Raw genomic sequence first — 13,459 nt, forward strand, 5'->3', positions numbered from 1 at the left:
AGTATTGTTGTGCTGGAACAGGCAAGAGTTCCTAGAGAAGCAGTGGTGCAGGATGTGGCTGGATTGAAAGATCGTCACCTTGCTGGGCACATTCCTCCCACAGCCAAAAAAGACTTTCCTACTAAGAGATGTAGTCTGTGCTCGAAGAGTTATCAGGAAGGAGACTAGGATGTACTGCTCTGATTGTCCTTCAAAGCCTGGGCTGTGTGTGGGTGGCTGTTTCAGGAGCTACCACACACTGAAGAATTATTGGGAAATACCGTGAGCGTAAACTGCTTTTTTATATTTTCATATGTTCCGTTTCACGGTTGGCATTACTGTCATGTATTCAGTTAGAGCTTTTGTGTTTGTAGTTTTGTACTTAGTTATAATTAGTGGTTTCTTTGTTGTTTAAAAACAAAAAAGTGATAGCGGTGTGCATGGACTGGTGCTTGGCTGGCGGTGTGTGTGGGGTGGTGCCTGGCTGGCGGTGTGTGTGGGGTGGTGCTTGGCTGGTGGTATGTGTGGGGTAGCGCTTGGCTGGCGGTGTGTGTGGGGTGGTGCTTGGCTGGCGGCGTGCGTGTGGTGGCGCTTGGCTGGCAGTGTGTGTGGGGTGGCGCTAGGCTAGCAGTGTGTGTGGGGTGGCGCTAGGCTAGCAGTGTGTGTGGGGTGGTGCTTGGGTGGCGGTGTGCGTGGAGTGGCACTTGGCTGACAGTGCCAGACAAATGTCAGTCCACACACTCCCATCAGTTGGTGTGATTGCTGTATCAGGCATGTGGTTGTATGAAAGTGATGGGCCTTTGAATGGGGTTGTCTGTTGATGCGAGTGTTGTAATGTGCTGGGCCTGTAGCTGGCGGCGAGAATGGTCTTTGGCATGTCATGGATGAAAGGTGTGTGAGTGGATTGTAAAGCGGTTGGTGCCTTGACTCAGCTTTACAGCGCACGAGCTGTGAGTCATTGGTTCCATTTTTGGCCTTTCAGTTATTAACAGTGCATTTCACTTTTGTCAAATCTCTTGCTAATAAAATTTGATCTATTGAACCATCACTCACCCTCGTGCCAAACCCAACCACTATGGGGGTCATTACAACATTGGCGGTAAAAGCCGTTTACCGCCGTGCAGAAGATCGCCAATACACTGCCGTAGCTGCGGAATTCCGCCACAGCTATTATGACCCACATCTCGGAATCCGCCGAAATTCAGACACTCACACAAGTCCGCCACACCAAAGGTCAGTGATAAACTGGCAAAAACAAATCCTCCACCATCACACCAACCGAAACACGCCCATGCTATTACGACCCACGAATCCACGTGGCGGTCTTTCAACCGCGGTATTCCATTGGCGGTACACACCGCCGCGCTCAAAATACAAACACATCTCCAAAACACCGCCACATTGGACAATTCAAACTACACACACCTGATACACATACAAACACCACTCCCACACACCCAACACAATATAAAACACACACCCACATCACCCACAAACCCCTACGACCCAAAATTAGAGACGAAGGCGACAGAGAGAGAGCACAGCAATATGCAACCCCACCACACAGAGGCACACAACACCATCACCCACACAACATCCACGCACAAAATACCACACACCACTACACATCACCACACTCATCACCACATACACCCCACACACATCACCTACACCACCCCATGGCACACCAAAGAGACCCAGGTTTTCGGAGGAGGAGCTCAGGGTTATGGTGGAGGAAATCGTACCTATTGCACACCATGACACACACACATGCAATAATCATGCTTTTATACCCCTGCAGGACTACTACCTAACGTCACCAGACAGGAGGGTCCAGACATCTCTACCCCACCCACAGAAGAGGCCCACAGTGATGACAGCAGCTCTGGCCAACTGGATCCAGATGACCAGCCCGGACCATCGTGGGCCTCGGGACAGTCGGTTCCCCTCGCACAGGCACAGCCCAACACTGACCTTCCACCCTCTGGTAACACCAGCACAGCACCCACCCAGCGGGCCCATACCTCCGTACCCAGGACACGTCAATCAGCTGTGTGTCCACCACTACAGGGAACCCAGGATAACCCACCACCCCAACAACAACAGGGACCTGGGGGCAGTGGTAGTGGGCACACGTTCCAGGGGACAGAGGCACAGGAACACAGGGGAACTGGGAGGGCTGCTGTGTGACAGGGGGCGGACAGGCCAAGGGAACCCACTCTCCACGAGGCACTCTCCTCCATCATGGGAGCATACCACCACTCCCAGGAGACGATGGCTACGGTCCTGGCCAAGTTTCAGGAGACCCAGTGCCTGCAGGACGAACAGTATTTGGGGTTCAGGGAGGAGCTCAGAACCATCAGCTCCGCCCTGGGCACCATCGTAGGGGTGCTGAAGGACATACAGAAGACCATGAGGGACACTGTGGCACTCCAAGGGGCCCCTGACACTAGCCTGGACAATGAACTGGCCACCACCTCCGCCGGCGCTAGTGGACAGGACGCCCCGCCACAGGACCACCACACCAGCACCCCACCCCCTGCAGACAGAGAACCACCCCGCAAGCGGTCCCTGAAATCCAGGAACAGGACAGAGCAAGATGGCAAGACCCCGCCAGGAAATGAGACCACCCTGATTGTCATCCCACTGTCCCACTTTGTTACCCTGTCCAGATTGGAACTGTCCCAGCTCCACTTCCTATGCCCATATGGGCAGTGCAGCTGTGAGACTAATAGACTGGTCTCTGCCATGGACATTCCTCCACCATCACCCATCACCATTTTGCCACCCCCTCCAATAATTAGCACTTCAATAAACACCCTTGAACCACAAAACAATCTGGAGTCAGTCTGTGAGTTTGAAAATGTGTATTATCTATGACAATGACAAAATCCGTTCGAAAATGTAATGTCAACATACCTATGTCACACACATCACAAGCCCATGAAGGATGCAAGCAGATGACACACGTTGGTAACCACACCTGTGAAACCGTAATGGTAATGTACCACTCAGTTAGCAAATACTGCTTCAAATTGACAGACAGGATACAGGTAGAATTGTGAAAGTAAACATAATAGTAAAAAAAATTGTTCTCACCTGTGTGTCACTGGAAATATTGCTGTATGACAGAGTCCCTGTTATCAATGCCTTCTTCCTCTGCTTCCTCCTCATCACTGTCCACAGGCTCCACAGCTGGCACAACACCGTCATCTGGACCATCCTCCTGCAGAAAAGGCACCTGATTGTGAAGCATAGAGCAGGCGATGATGATCTGGCACACCTTCCTTGGTGAGTAGAATAGGGAACCACCTGTCATATGGAGGCACCTGAACCTGGCCTTCAGGAGGCCGAAGGTGCGTTTGATCACCCTCCTAGTCCGCCCATGGGCCTCATTGTAGCGTTCCTCTGCCCTGGTCCTGGGATTCCTCACTGGGGTCAATAGCCATGACAGGTTGGGGTAACCAGAGTCCCCTAATAGCCACACCCGGTGCCTCTGGAGTTGACCCATCACATAAGGGATGCTGCTATTCCGCAGGATGTAGGCGTCATGCACAGAGCCAGGGAACATAGCATTTACCTGGGAGATGTACTGGTCTGCCAAACATACCATTTGTACATTCATGGAATGATAACTCTTCCGGTTCCTGTACACCTGTTCACTCTTGTGGGGGGGGAGGACCAAAGCCACATGGGTCCCATCAATGGCACCTATGATGTTAGGGATATGTCCCAGGGCATAGAAGTCACCTTTCACTGTAGCCAAATCCTCCACCTGAGGGAAAACGATGTAGCTCCTCACGTGTTTCAGCAGGGCAGATAACACTCTGGACAACACGTTGGAATACATAGGCTGGGACATCCCTGATGCCATGGCCACTGTTGTCTGAAATGACCCACTTGCTAGGAAATGGAGTACTGACAGCACCTGCACTTGAGGGGGGATTCCTGTGGGATGGCGGATTGGTGACATCAGATCTGGCTCCAACTGGGTACACAGTTCCTGGATTGTGGCACGGTCAAACCTGTAGGTGATGATTAAATGTCGCTCCTCCATTGTCAACAGGTCCACCAGCGGTCGGTACACCGGAGGGGCCCGCCATCTCCTCACATGTCCCAGCTGACTGTGCCTAGGAAGGACAACAGCGACCACAGAGTCAACCAATTCTGAGGTATGTACCCACAGCTACACAGAGCACGACACAAAATACAAAAATCTTCAGGAGAGGACCTACACTGCAAGTGCTGCTGTGACCTCGGTGTGGAAGAGACAATGGCACGTGCGTCTAGGGAAAGGGCTGCTGCCTTCACTGCACAGGAGTTGTAGAAGCTCGTGGACGGGGTCCTCCCCCAGTACACGCTACTCTACGGTGCTCCAGACCAACAGGTGAGTACATAGGGTGCAAGTTGTATGGGCTATGCCTGGGTGGAGAGGGCTGGATGTAAGTAGGAAGGGGGCAGAGTTATGCGAGCATGAAGGAGTGTGAATGCATGCGCCACATGGCAAGGGCAGGGATGTGGGCCACTCACTACGACGGTGCAGTTGGTAATGACTTCCCTTCTTCCCCTGTACATGTCATGTAGGTCAGCGCCCAACAGAAGAAGGATATTTGGCGTGCCATCGCCAAGGACGTCCGGACCCTGGGGGTCCACCACAGACGGAGCACCCACTGCCGGAAATGATGGGAGGACATTCGCCGCTGGAGCAAGAAGACAGCGGAGGTTCAGCTGGGGATGGCCTCCCAATGTGGGAGGGGTGCCCGTCGCACCATGACCACCCTGATGTTCCGGATCCTGGCGGTGGCCTACCCTGAGTTGAAAGGGCTCATGAGGGCATCACAGCAGACACAAGGGGGTGAGTAAACTCACATTCTCATGACTTTGCGCGCAGTGGAGGGGTCTGGGTGGGGGAGGTGGGCTGTGGGTTTCCCTAGGCCAGGGCGAGCTCCGTAGGCTAGGCCCCTCCGTAATGCAGGCCATGTTCCACTCCACCCCACCTCTGTAGAGTGCCAAGTACAGGTATACATGCCCCTGTGTAATCTATGTGGGCAGATGACACTCATAGACAAGTAGGCCATATCCCAGGAACTGCATCTGTAGAGACCAAGAGCACGGCGTAGTGCAGGGGGCTGCTGTGTCTGTATTGTCCGCCAACGGTAGCGGTAAGCCATGCACTCAACCTGTCTTTCTTCTGTTTCCCCACCCCTTTTTGTGGTCTCCCTGTTCTTTTGTGCATCAGCATCATCAGGCGGAGGTACAGGGGCACCGGAGCACGAGGGGGCTGCATCCCACATGGCCATGGAGGGCCACACCACGGACTCGGAATACACCAGTGGGACGGAGGGCGAGGGGAGCTTCACAGCGGTCAGTGGATCAGCAAACAGCGACACGGACTCGTCCTCCGATGGGAGCTCCCTTGTGGTGGCGGCACCATCTGTGCCCCCCACTTCTACAGGTACAGACGCCACCCCCCCTACCAGCACCGCCCTCCCAGCAGCCCCTCAGCCTTCGCCCCATGCCCGCTCATCCAGGAGGGTGGGCATCACCTTCGCCCCAGGCACCTCAGCCCCTGCCCCTGTCACCCCTGCTGCCCTCAGTGAGGAGGCCATTGACCTCCTCAGGTCACTCACTGTTGGGCAGTCTACCATTGTGAATGCCATCGAGGGTGTAGAGAGGGAGTTGCAACACACCAATGCATTCCTGGAGGGCATTCATTCTGGTCAGGCTGCCCATCATCGAACCCTGCAATCTCTGGCCTCAGCACTGATGGCAGCCATTGTCCCTGTGTCTAGCCTCCTCCCTCCAACTTCCTCCACCCAGACCCAATCCCCTGTACCTCAACCTATCCCAAGCACACCATCAGACCAGCCTGCACACACCTCAACACACAAGGGCAGCTCAGGCAAATATAGGCACCACACATCCCACAGGCACTCACACAAGCATCACACACATACAGACACACCAACATCCACTGCCTCCACTGTGTCCCCCTCGTCGTCGTCTCCCTCCTCCCTCCCAGTGTCGTCTACACTCTCACCTGCATGCACTACCACTACAGCCACTAGGACTCACACCAGAACACCCAGCACCACACCCCGCTCACCTGCACTCACCACCCCCACTACCATTTACACGTCCCCTGTGTCCTCTCCCAGTATGTCTGTGACGCCCCCTCCCAAAGTACACAAACGCGGGCACACACACACCCAACATCCATCCACCTCACGACAGCCTCCAGAACATGCACCTGCACCCAAAGCATCAAAAGTTACACCTCCTACAACCACCTCCTCTTCCTCCACTCCCAGACCCCCTCCAGCTACCGGTCCCAGTGTTCGTCAGAAACTTTTCCTGAGCAACCTTGACCTCTGTCCCATCACCTCCCCCTCCAATTCATAGGTCCCGTAGTAGCACCTCAGCCAAAAAGATTCCTGTACCAGTGGTGCCTGTTCGAGGTATGTGGAGTGCACCGGGCACCAGGGCAGCCAGTGTGACACAGAGCCAAAGAACTGCCAGTCCACCCCCTGTGAAGCACCAGAAGTTGGACAGTGCCCGACGGGAGAGGGGGAAGACACCTGCCGGCAAAGCCACCCACAAGGGTCCCGGGGGGAGTGTCGAGTCAGCTGTGACTCCTCCCAAGGTGGTGAAGGGGCAGAAGAAGTCTCCAAAGTCTGGGAAGAGCAGCACGGCGGAGAAGGCTGCCATCCTCCCCGCTGCCCAAGACGCCACCGCCAGCCCCATCGTCACTGGTCAGGAGACCACCGCCAGAGTCAGTGCCCAGGAGGGCAGCCCCATCATCACTGGTCAGGAGACCACCGCAGGAGTCAGTGCCCAGGAGGGCAGCACAATCGTCACTGGTCAGGAGACCACCGCCGGAGTCAGTGCCCAGGAGGGCAGGACAATCGTCACTGGTCAGGAGACCACCACCAGAGTCAGTGCCCAGGAGGGCAGCACAATCGTCACTGGTCAGGATGTGGTAAATAATTTAAAATACCTCTGAATTTTCCTTGTAAGTTAAATAATAATAAAAAAAGGAAAGAGACGGGGTCCGAGATGTAGAGAATAATCGGGATTTATTCAATAACTCGAGTTAAGGGAGAGCTCCTTCACCAAGCGGGTTAGGGAGTAGTCTGTCTTACTTCGCGCAGCATAGAGCTTTTATACATTTTTCTACTACATTCAAACAAATGGCAGAGGTTCAATCATTTTCCACTAGTTAGGTATAAAAACATTTGTATGCCTCAGGGGAGAGGAGTGGGAGATTGCTTTCAAACAAAAATGTGCAAACAGCTGAGGTGTATAATAGTGTGTAGTAAATGGCAGGTATGACCTTGTTCCAATTGCAGGTTATTCCGTGGAAATTAGTTTTTCTCAAAATTGGCTTAACCGCAGGTATGTGGCCAGTCTGGTATTCGGCCTTAGGCATATTACGCGATGTAGCTGCTTTCAAGCTGCATCTTTTTCTGCCTATTTCCTCTGCGACGGGGTGTTTAAAGCACTCACAAAATGGATGCCATATTCAATATGGTTGTCCTGATGTCAAATGAACAGTGGTTGCACGAAGGGTGAGAAACTATTTTTCCACATTCCCTCCTTGCACCAGAGTGCAACCATTGTCTCGATGGCCATAAGATCATCAATATGATCTTGGAGCATAATCTTAACATTTTCTTTTTTCTGGATGTGTGGTTTAGGAATGCACATGGTAGCACACAATCCACAGAGTGGCGGGCCGCAATGGATGCACAGGCAGCATCCCATTAATGTAAACAATGCTATGCCAATAGCAGAAATCAATTTCCAGCCCCATGTTGAGGCTAGTCCCCAAAACCATCCTGACCAGGTCCAGTTGCCAGGATCCTGGTGTAAGCTGGACGCAATTTTGTGCAATCTAGAAATAGCCTCATAGACAGAGGGGGCATTATCAGGTATGAAAACACAGCAGCTCGACCCGATAATTTTACATGCTCCGCCCCTCTCTGCTAGTATGACATCAAGAACAAGACGATTTTGAAGCGCTACCATTCTGATAGCGGATTGTTCCTGTGTCAAATTTCCCAGAGCGGCTATAGTCTGATTTACAACTGCTTCTACTGTTCGAGTAAGCCTACGGATAAGCTTACTATTCTGAATCGGTCCAATAAAGAAGAAGAAACCTCTATTGAAGTCTGTATACTGTTCCAGGGTAGTCTCTGTTTGGTCTATCCCTGAAGTATCTATAGATCTCTTATGCCTCTCATTAGGGAGTAGGCGATCCTTATGATACATCGGCGGGGCAAGGAAAACGGGAGGCAATAGGAAAGATATATAGCATCTTCCTCCCCATCCGAGGGGAAGACGTATATAGGCTATCTCTCCACAGACAAAATATGTATGTCTAGACGCTGGAAACGTTGATTGGCCTTTATCCTCGAAACTTACAGTAATATTACATTCACTGTGTCCTACCTGGATTATACCAGTCTTCTGGACACACAGCTGTCCTTTCATTTTGGAAACAGATATGGAGGTTGGTCCGCCTTTCTTTTTAGGCTTGGTATTTACCAATTTGGAAGACCAATACTCCTGTTTATACTCTTCACTTTCGAATATAGTCCCCTTAGCCTGTAGTATTCCATTATCGTCGGGATAACAGACTTGATTAAGGACGGTATTCATATCTCCCCATGGCCACCCATTCTTACATATCCCAACATCTCCTTCAGGGCATGCGGAATTGGAGGTATTGTACGCTGTTATTAAGACAAACCAAGCCTCACAGGTACCATTATATGAAAATGGAAAAGGTACCAGTGGCATCCCTCCGTCATTCTGATGAGGGGGAATCTGTCCGCATATCCAGCAATCGGTAGTATTAGCAACCTGGTGAGTATAGTGTAACATCCGTACAAAGGAGTTATTTTGCATAGCTAATCTGTGGGCCCGTTCATGAGGCGTAAGATCATAATAGGTATGTTCTTGTGTACTGTTGGGTGAGAATATAGGGAGTTGACTAGATGGAAAAATTAAATGTAAAACCCAACCTAAACACATTGCTGCTGCCAGAAACAACATTAACATCATTATACAAAAAATTCTTTTCTCACAAATTTTCTTTCTGTATTTGTCTCTCAACATCTTCTGCTTCACTGTCTCTGTCGTCATTTTTGTCAGGTACACTTCTCAGAGCCCCTGCCGTTTCACCAACAAGTAGAGCTTGTTTGGACTTAATTGACCTGGGCTCGAGTAGATGACCTGAGTTTAGATCTATAAGTCTGCTGGAGACTTTCTTCTGTGGGTAATGTCAATTGTTCTGCGTTCTGTTGTGTCTGAAGTGGCGATGTCTGTCCACTTTTTTCCTTGGGAAAATGTTTCTTACAGTGACTGGCATAGAGCCATCCCTTACGACCTTCGACTTTTACAGCTGCCCTGGTAACCAGTAGAACGAGCTTCGGTTCCTTCCATCGAGGCTCAAGAGGTGTTGTTCGATCAAAATTACGAATATAAACCCAATCGCCTGGTTTGATCTGGTGCTCTTTGGGCTCAGTATTATCAGGAAATGCGGCTGCAACCTGTGAACGACAAGATTGAAGTGCAGACATCAAGGAAGCCAGGTAATCAGTCAGTACAGTTATTTCAATATCTGTTATAGACTTAGCTCGAGGTATCCCCCATATGTTAGGTGGTCTTCCAAAAACTATCTCGTATGGAGCTAATCCTATCCTGGAATGGGGAACCATTCTCATATAGAACAGTGCTACAGGTAAAGCAGTTATCCAATCAATTTTCTTATCTGCACATATTTTTGACAATTTGTTTTTTAAAATCTGGTTATGTCGCTCAACCAGGCCTGCTGCCTGTGGATGACGCACACAGTGAAATCTCCACTGGTATCCCAACAGGAGCGATATCTTTTTCATTAATTCAGACGAGAATGGTTGACCATTATCAGAATATATAACTCGGGGCAGACCGAACCTAGGGAAATACTCCTTAATCAATTGTTTAGCTGTAGTGCTGGCAGTATAGTCAGGTACAGGATAAGCTTCGGTCCACCGTGTTAATGTACATACTACTACAAGTACATACTTCTGTCCTCTGCACCTTTCCATTTGTATATAGTCCATCTGTATAACTTCAAAAGGGTGCTCAGGAGGATGAAATCCTCCTGTCCCTACTGTTGTGCCTTTTCCAATATTATACTGACAACATATCATACATGTTTGGACTCTTTGTTTGGCTGCTGCCCTAAGATGTTTATTGTCCCATATATGTTGTATTGCGTCTAGCATAGCTTTTTCCCCAAGGTGGGCTGGTCCATGTATTGTATCTATAATAATCTGCACCATGGCATCGGGAAGATACCAGACTGCTTTATGTGATGTCATCCATCCTTGATCAGTTAGTATCCCTCCTTCCTCTTTCCATTTTTCTTTTTCCTCATTTGTGGCGTGACTCTGTATGTCTTGGATGTCCATAGTTATATCTCGTGTGACCTGCATATGCATAAATTCGGGATCGTGATGCAGCGTACTCTCTACGTCTTTCTGTGTCATGTCTTGAGCTGTTTGATCTGCTAATGCATTTACTAATATAACATGATCTGTCCCCTTTGTGTGTGCTTTGCATTTTATTATAGCTATTTGTTCTGGTAGATGTATATCATCTAACAATTGTGTTATCAAGTCGGCATGTTGTATTTTTGATCCATGCGATGTCATGAATCCTCTTTCTCTCCATAATGTTCCAAAATTGTGTACTACTCCAAAGGCGTACTGTGAATCAGTATAAATATATATATTTTTTTCCTTTACCCAATTGACAGGCCCTGCTCAATGCTATCAACTCGGCCGCTTGTGCTGAGAGAATGGGTATCTGTTTACTTTCTAAAATTTGAGTATTTGTGGTAACAGCATAGGCGGCCCTTATTTCCCCCTTTTCTGTTCTTTTACAAGAACCATCCACGTAAATATTTTCTTCTGCATCTGGTAATGAAGTGTCTTTTAAATCTGTTCGTGGTTTTGTCACTTGTTCAATCACTTCCATACAATCATGTACCTCATCTATGTTCTCGTGAATGGGTAAGAGTGTGGCAGGGTTCAGGGTATTGCATCTTAAGATCTGTATGTGAGGTTGAAAAAGTGTCAGTTCATACCCTGACAGTCTTGCTATTGTTAGATGTTGCGTCTGTGTTCTGTTAAGTAATAGTTCTACTGCATGGGGAACTCGTACTATCAAAGTGTGTCCCAATACTATAGCATCGCTTTGTCTAATAGCTTGAGCTGTTGCTGCTACAGCCTTCAGGCATGCGGGAAGAGCTTGTGCTACAGGATCTAAGGTGGATGAAAAATATCCACATGGTCTTTGTTTTCCAGCTTGCTCTTGTGTCAGGACCGATAGAGCTGTCCCATTCTTTTCAGTGACGAATAGTGTAAAATCTTTATGATAATCAGGGGTGGCCAACACCGGGGCCTGACACATCGCCTCTTTCAATGTTTTGAAAGCGAGCGTGTGTTCCTCTGTCCAGGGAAGCTGGGGTGACGTGCTGGCTTCTAATGTTGTCAATTTTACAAGTGGTTTTGATATTAGTGCAAATCGGGGTATCCATTGTCTGCAGTAGGATGTTAGTCCTATGAATTCGAGTACCTGTTTCTGTGTTTTTGGCTGTGGTATATTTTGTATCAATTGTATTCTCTCCTTTGTTAGCTGCCTTCCCTCCTTTGACAGTACGTGCCCTAAGTAGGTCACTTGCTGTTGACAGAATTGCAATTTCTTTGGGGACACTTTGTGGCCATTTTCAGCCAAGAATGTTAATACCAATAATGAAGCTTCGACACATGACTGCTCAGATCTGGCCGTAATGAGTATATCATCGACATACTGCAGAAGAGCTGTTTGATCAGGCATTTGTATGGTGTCTAGCTGTCTTTTTAGTGCTTGGCTATAAATGCTCGGGCTGTCAGTAAATCCTTGAGGAGCTCGGGTAAACCGGAAACTCCTTCCGGATAATGAGAACCCAAACAAATATTGACTGTCTTCATGTATTGGTACACTGAAAAACGCGTTTTTGAGATCGATAACGGTAAAATGTGTGGCTTCACAATCAATTGTTGTTAAAAGGGTAGATATGTCTGGTACGACAGGATGTTGTGCCACAACACATTTATTTAATTCCCGTAAGTCTACCACAAGTCTATAGTTGGTATTTTCTCCTTGTTGTACTCTCTTTGCCACAGGTAATATGGGTGAATTCACGGTATTTGATGGTACTTCGATCACCACTCCACTAGTGATGAGGTCCTCTATAATGGAGGTAAGGTCTTTCTCAGCTTGTGGAGGCATTTTATATTGACGGAGTCGTGGTAGTATGGCTCCCTCCTTTAAAATGATCTTGTGGGGCGTAATGACCATCCGCCCGACCGATGTGGGACTGGTAGCCCACAACTTGGCTGGGAGGTGGGCCAATCGAGGATCTAAATCTCTGACTGTATAATGGCCCTTGAAGTCTCGAAGGAACAGACGCACATCCTGGGGGGAGCACACTATTATGGCTCCTAATTCTTTCAATTGTTTTATTCCTAATAGATTCTCGGGGCAAGCATCAGTCAAGAGAAGATCTGTCGTAGTGGTAAGGGGACCAATTTGTAAGGGTAGTGGCTCTGATGTATTACTTGTAATGGGTTGACCAGAGAAACCCAGTGAAATATTTTTATTCCCAGAGAGTGGAGCTTGCGGAAGCTCGTTATGATCTATCGTTGTCTTACTTGCCCCTGTATCCAATAGGAATTTCTTGTCTTGTACCAGAAGGTGAACGTCTACATATGGACCAGTTTGGTCCACAGGTATAGGGATAAGGGGCAATTTATCCTCAACCCCCCCTGGGCAGCCTCATAAAAAACTGGAAAAATTGGCATATCCAGTATTTTCATCAGATATGTACATTTGCGTTGTGTTTGGTATTCCCTGATTCTGTTCTTGGGGCGTTCTTTCTTGAGGTGTGTACTGATCTCGAGGAACATGTATTCTGGGTGTAGTTTTCCCAGTGGCCACATTATGTTTTAGAACTGGGCACGTAACGTTTCCTTGTAAATCTTTAACATAATGTCCTGGTTTTTTACAATAGTTACAAACACCTTTAGAATTATTAACCTTTCTTTGTACCTGAGGTTGTGGCCCTGATTTGGGCATCACTGTTTGTGCCACTAGTGCTCTTAACTTAGTCTCCTTTACCCTAATCTTTTCGCTTTCTTCTTCCCCCCTTATCCTGTTTTGGTGGTATTGTAATATTCGTAGGACTTGGGAGGGACTTTGTGCTTGCCAGGAGCTCTCTACCTTCTGAACTCTTTCCCTTAACTTCGGGAGGCTGTTTTCCACCAATTTGGATACAAAAAGATGTGCATATGAATCTCTTTCTAATTTAAGACCACTATTGGCAGTGAAACATTTCTCTAATCTCGTATAATAATCCCCTATATCTTCACCTGGCTTTTGTTTACAG

The sequence above is a fragment of the Pleurodeles waltl genome, chromosome 8 (genome assembly GCF_031143425.1).
Source record: "Pleurodeles waltl isolate 20211129_DDA chromosome 8, aPleWal1.hap1.20221129, whole genome shotgun sequence".
Lineage (NCBI taxonomy): Eukaryota > Metazoa > Chordata > Amphibia > Caudata > Salamandridae > Pleurodeles > Pleurodeles waltl.